At 41.4% G+C, this 5,804-nt stretch overlaps 1 protein-coding gene across 1 annotated transcript in view; it reads right to left on the bottom strand.

Annotated features, from left to right (window-relative positions):
* The window catches only part of ZFAND6 (zinc finger, AN1-type domain 6), a 36,493-nt gene extending 31,489 nt beyond the window's left edge, over positions 1-5,004 (bottom strand). The window contains exons 1-2 of the mRNA XM_009330891.1: positions 4,987-5,004; positions 3,770-3,862 (exon numbers count right to left, since the gene is read on the bottom strand). The gene's annotated coding sequence lies outside the window, so the exon portion shown is untranslated. The remainder of the gene's footprint in view (positions 1-3,769; positions 3,863-4,986) is intronic.
* Positions 5,005-5,804: the final 800 nt, after the last annotated feature.

Genomic DNA, 5,804 nt, shown 5'->3' with positions numbered 1-5,804 from the left:
CACCGCTCTCCAGCCGGAGGGGTCGAGGGCGGAGGGGAGGGGAGCACCCCAGCGGGCTGGAACCGCTTCTCCCGCTTCTCTGCTTACCGGAGAGCGTCAGGCGCGGGGGTTGAGCCCACCCGCTCCCCCAAGAGCGGCCGGAGGTACCCCGGGACGCCGGGCACGCTATATAAATTAGTAACCCCGGCTAAAAATAGGTTGGGTTGCCAGTTCGGAAGACTCCTCCACCAAAGCAAAGCGTGAGTCAGCAGAAGAGGAGCCCGGCAGGAAGCGCCCGTCTCCCCCTCACAAGGTACCGCGGCTTCTGCCAGAAACTTTTCGTGCACGTTCAGGCTTCGCTTGACTGAACGAATTTGCAAGACGCTGTTCACGTTCTGACGGTCAACAGCGTTTCTCACAGCACAGCTTCCTCTTCACGCCAGGCGAAAACCTGTCGTTTAGATTAAAAGTGTTTCTTTTTCCTCAGCGTAAACACCGATGCGGTTCCCCTACCCATCTATCAAGTGAAAAGCCTGGAACACGCAGGAAGAGTAAAAACAAAACAAGGCTTAATAAATGTTTCACAACCGCAGATGTGACACCTCGTTTGAGAAAAACCTTGCCCCATTCCGAACAAGCAACACGGGGAAGAGCCAGAACACAGTCACTGTTCCCTCCTGCACCCACAAAGTATCATCACAGTTACACAAGACTTACCTGGTCAGCGAGGTTGCCTTATATAAAAGTGGTTTCGTGTGTTTAGTGTAAAACAACTAGAAATATTAAGCTAGGGGAAGATACAGCACTTGTCAGCGTAAGCACATCTGGGTTGTTTTTGTACTGTGCAGAGGGGAAAAAAAAAAAAAAAGAGGAAAAACTCCTCCTTGTTTCTGGTTCTTACCACCTCTCCTCTAGCCAGCGCTGGAGCAGCCTGCCTTCCCCTACGCCACAAAATGGGTATCTGTTTTTAAACTTTCCCAATGCAGATTAATCAAGTCCAAGACAGTTTAGCATACTGCTTTACTGCAAATACCACCCAACGTCAGGAAAATATTTACGGCCAAGTACTCCCTTGAGCTGTGATACATACATCAAAAAGAGCACAAAAAACACCTTCAGGGAGGACATTTAATTCCTCTAAAACAGTCAAATAGCACATTTTGTGTCACCTTCTATTTTAGAGCAATCTATCACACCACAAATCCAAATAGGACTGAAAAGCAGCAATTTGTACAGTTGTAAGTTAGTAAGTGTGAAACACTACAAGCACAGAATTAACAAGATTTACATAACTTCCCCTACAGAACCTAAAACATAAGCTGAAGGAACCAGACCTTAACCCTTGCACCTGAATTCAGCGCCCTGCAAGAGTCAGTACTGCTAGAAATTAATCGGGTCCCCTGAGGATAACTGTGAGGCCATACTTATGTGAGACTTTTTTGACCAAACGTTACCTAAGCAATCAAAACCAAGAACACAGTTCATGCAAATAAAACATACCAGTAAAGCGTCCTCTAAGCATCGCGGTAACCAATCTTGGAAAGCTTCGATTTAGAGCACGTTGACTTTAGGCCCATAAAAACAACAGCAGAAGTCACAAATCTCATCAACCAAACTGCCTAGTGCTAGAAGAGGACACGACAACCCCAAAGTCAGTGTTAGTGTTTGGGTACTTTCAAAAGGGGAGGGGAAAAAAACCAAACACACACACACACTACCCCAAAACTCTCCAGCTCTCTATGCTACCACAGAAGTCTAGCCACCTCACAACCGCAACGGTGATGAAAAATAATTTTTATCATCAAACAACAATCAGCTTACGCTTCTGTTACACAGGCAACTAGCAGCTCCTTATCACTACAAGGGAGAAGCTTCATCCCTTTTTCTCCCCACCTTTCTGCTCCCAGTCATGCAGCCTGGCCTACTCCCTTTAGCCCAGCTCTGGTGCTCATCAGACCCTTCCATCTGCCTCTGAGTCACTGATCTGGCAGAAGCTTGGCCAGCTTCTGATAAGCAAGAGCATGGCTTACCCAGAGCGTAAGGGGAACGGCAAAGCAGATTCTCCTCCATTCGGCACTGTGACCTCCTACATTTGCTTACCTTATCTCATTTAAAAAGAAAAAAAAACCCACACAACACAGAACTATCACACTAAGAATGCCCCAAGAGTAATTTGCTATCCTCACAGAAGTAAAAGATCCCCAAAAAGTCTGTGAAGAGGGGTATCGAAACTAGGTTTGCAGCCGACCCTACCTCACCGGACAAGAAATCATGGGTAAACACATCTGTACCTAGATGTTGGGAATCCAGACATAAAAAAATTGCTATTCTAGTTATTATCCCATGCTGAAGGAGACCTCCTGAAACGAGACATTAAAAAGCCTAATTTATAAGCTCAGTTTCTGCACATAAGCCACCTATTTTCCCTGTAAACACACACACATTTTGGAGAAAATGCAAAGGCACCATTTTAAGGTCCAGGCTCAAGTTACGCCTTTGCTACTCTTACAGTATCTGTAGCAATGCAGAAAAAACCAAAATAGCAGATTGCAGCTGCAAGTACATTAAACAGGGAAGCTTTGACAGCAGTGTAAAAAAGATTCAGTTTGCTGCCACTGAACTTTGCACTGAGGACAGTAACAAGAGAAAGCACCTGACTCTCATTTGACTATTGTAATCATGAACAGCTAAAAGGCCATTTGTTCTGTAATCTTACACATACAGAAGACAGCAAGTTTGGAGGACTTGACAGCACAAGAGATCAAGAACAGAGCCTTTCATCTTTAAGTCACCAGTTCAAACAGAGACCAGAATAGTAGCGATCAAAAGCTACATGTGATGGCTGTTCGGGGATTAGATGAAGAGATGGTTACTCGCTGTCCAGTTCCCAACAGACCAGTGTGAATCACAAGAAGCTTTCTTCACAATTTTGCACCTGGTTTTTTTACAGTCTCAGATACATTATACCTCCTGGATTCTGTACACGTTAATAAGTAGCAAAGCAACTGAACTGCTGCGTACACATACTGAACTTGCATTGTAGAAAAGGACTTTATCCTCTGGTCGTCAATTATGTCAGCACTACAGCATGTGCTGAATTTTTTATTTATTATTTTTAAACAATTATAGCTCTGTCTTTTAGCTTTTTTATTATAAGCGACAGCTTTAAAAGTAATATTTAACTTCCCATTCCTTCCTCACCCTCAGATACTGCAATCCTGTTTATAAACAATAGTTCTCATAACCTTGCTGTGTAAGATATTTTTGCAAATGTATCAATTTTAAAAGTACATTAGTATAGGAATTTCAGAACTTTGGCATTCGAGAAATGATTTTGAGACATCAGTAATATTTTTTTATCAAACCTAAACAACATAAACTTCATGAGGGCCATGTCTATATAAGGACAGGGGGGAGGGAAATTCCCTGTGCGATGAAAGAAACATTCCTTTTCATATTTTTGCACATTCTTCAATACATCTGTGTGCAGTCTCTAGAAAGTCAATTAGCAATAGCCCCTTTCCAACCTGACTTTAGTTTTAAAAGTCAGCAAAAGTACCTAGAATTTCCAGGCAGGATACTACAAACACCACTACCAAAACCAATCTTCTACACAACCCCAGCAATACATAGTTGCACAGTTTTTAGTAGCGTATTACTTCCCGAGAATGAAGTTGCTGATGAAAAGCCAAGGTCCTAGAAACTTCAGTATCCTTAGGAGTAACTAAGGAGGCCCTCGCATACAAAGAATTCAACTTGCTATTCCAGGAGTCTAGAGAGAGCAACATACCAGACTGATGAGATTTCAGTAATCTTGAAGAACTTTGAGATTTCTCTTGCTGCTTTCAATCCAAGATGTACTGCTGCACTGCAACCATCAAATCTGGAAACAACAAAAAGATGTATGTGGTAAATACTGAGTCTTCATCAGAGAGGACTGGTTAGTTGTCTAGACAGCAGTACAGATGCACCAGACGGAAACACATTCCCCTGGAAGTTTTAGCAGCTATCTCAAACCACCCAAAGCTCAGCTACCCTGCTAACTTTAATTAAAGTCCATCCACCTGTTAAATTCCAACTGCTTCCTTCTATGTAAGGAATAAGCCATTAAGAGAATCGCCTTTCCCCCCCCTCCTCCCCTGTTATCTCCTGGCCTATAAAGCTGCACATCCATAACAGGTCTCAATCACTCTCAGCAGTTGCCATGTTGGGTTGGTTTGGCAGGAGGTGGTGGTTTGGTTTTTGGTGTTTTGTTTTGTTTTAGTTTTTTTTTTTTTTTAAATCAGGACATGGAATTATATCTTGTACAGCTGCACCACTGAGGCCTCCAGTGATAGATGGCCACATCACTTGCTTCAGTCAAAAGGATCTAGACATTTTAAAAGATTTTTCCTTGACATCAGATACCTCTTCAGTAAAAAAAAGTATACTACAGTTTCCATTGAATTCAGCATACTCTAAGTACATTTATATGTAATCTATAATACTCTTTGTAGCTTAAATCAAGTATCCTGAATGCAAGTCATAGCCCATTCAGTATTTAAAAAACAAAATAGCTGCATAGCTATTAGCTGCCAAGAAAATGGAGCCAAAAGTTTGTATACTCACAATTCTCTCAGAAGTCAGACTGATTAATATAGCTGTTACAAAAGGACACACTTTCACAAAAACAGGGATTACCTTTATCTGTAACCATAGCAACTTTTCAGTAGTTTGTGCTAATGCTACTCTCCTTCCGATAACTTGCCACTATCTCCTTCAAGCTATTTGTATATGGTTTTGAATGTGCCATCTGAGACCATAAAGTAACAAGAAGTTGAAATGTAAACTTACATTCTTAGATCACACTCTTAAATGTATATTATGTAACATACAACGTTGTTCATTTTTGCCATAAACTCATGATTAGTCAAAAAGTAAATTTATTTTAATCTGTTATTATTTTAACATGATTCATAGCTTTGTAAGACTAGTAATATTTTAAGAGGTATCCTATGAAATACGTACAGGTGATAGCTTTTTCAGTAGTGAAGAATTTCTTCTCCTCTATCTGGAAAGTAGTAAACCCAAGGAATTACGCCACTGATATGTCATAAGACTTTGATATTTAGTACCATAAGGAACAAAAATCCTCCCAAAACACACAGTTATTTTGGCTTGAACAAATACATGACAGATCAGAAGAGAGCCAGTCCCCTTGTTCTAGGTTAGGTGATAATTAATATAAAGAACAGGTGTAGGTACCTCAGCACTAGATAAACAAATCAGACAGAATTCAAAGAGCAAAGCTATAAAAGTTAAAGGAGAGACAAGAAAGAGACTAAGGAAGGAATTGACATATTTGCTTCCTCAACTGTTGAGTTACCATCATCCACAGTTCAGAAGAGGATTAGCACTCCGTCAAAGAAATTATTTAAGATGACATCAGACAAACAAAATCATTTGGTTGGAAGCAGGAGGAAGAAGAGAATGGTTTCTTTTTATTTTTTTTCCCCTGAAGTTCATAGGGCAGCTTACCAAGCTGCACCCTTCTCTCTTCAGTGTACATAGACAGTTTGGCACAGTTAAGATGCGACCATGGATCCTGAGAAGAACGAAAAGAAACTCAGCATGCTCTTTACTCCCCGTAACTCTTACGCAATGACATCTATTATAGGACAAGCCTGGACAAACATCCAGGGAATGGACTTCAGAACACAACGGTGCACTTTAAGTCAGTCCACAAAGGGGGAGAAGTAACCACCGTCGGTTTTGCCGAATGCCTCCACATTACATCAGCACACTTGGTGGAAGCTTCTGTATTTCGCTGTTGTTGCCGTTGTTAT

The sequence above is a fragment of the Pygoscelis adeliae genome, unplaced genomic scaffold (genome assembly GCF_000699105.1).
Source record: "Pygoscelis adeliae isolate BGI_AS28 unplaced genomic scaffold, ASM69910v1 Scaffold318, whole genome shotgun sequence".
Lineage (NCBI taxonomy): Eukaryota > Metazoa > Chordata > Aves > Sphenisciformes > Spheniscidae > Pygoscelis > Pygoscelis adeliae.
This window is presented reverse-complemented; position numbering and strand designations above follow the sequence as displayed.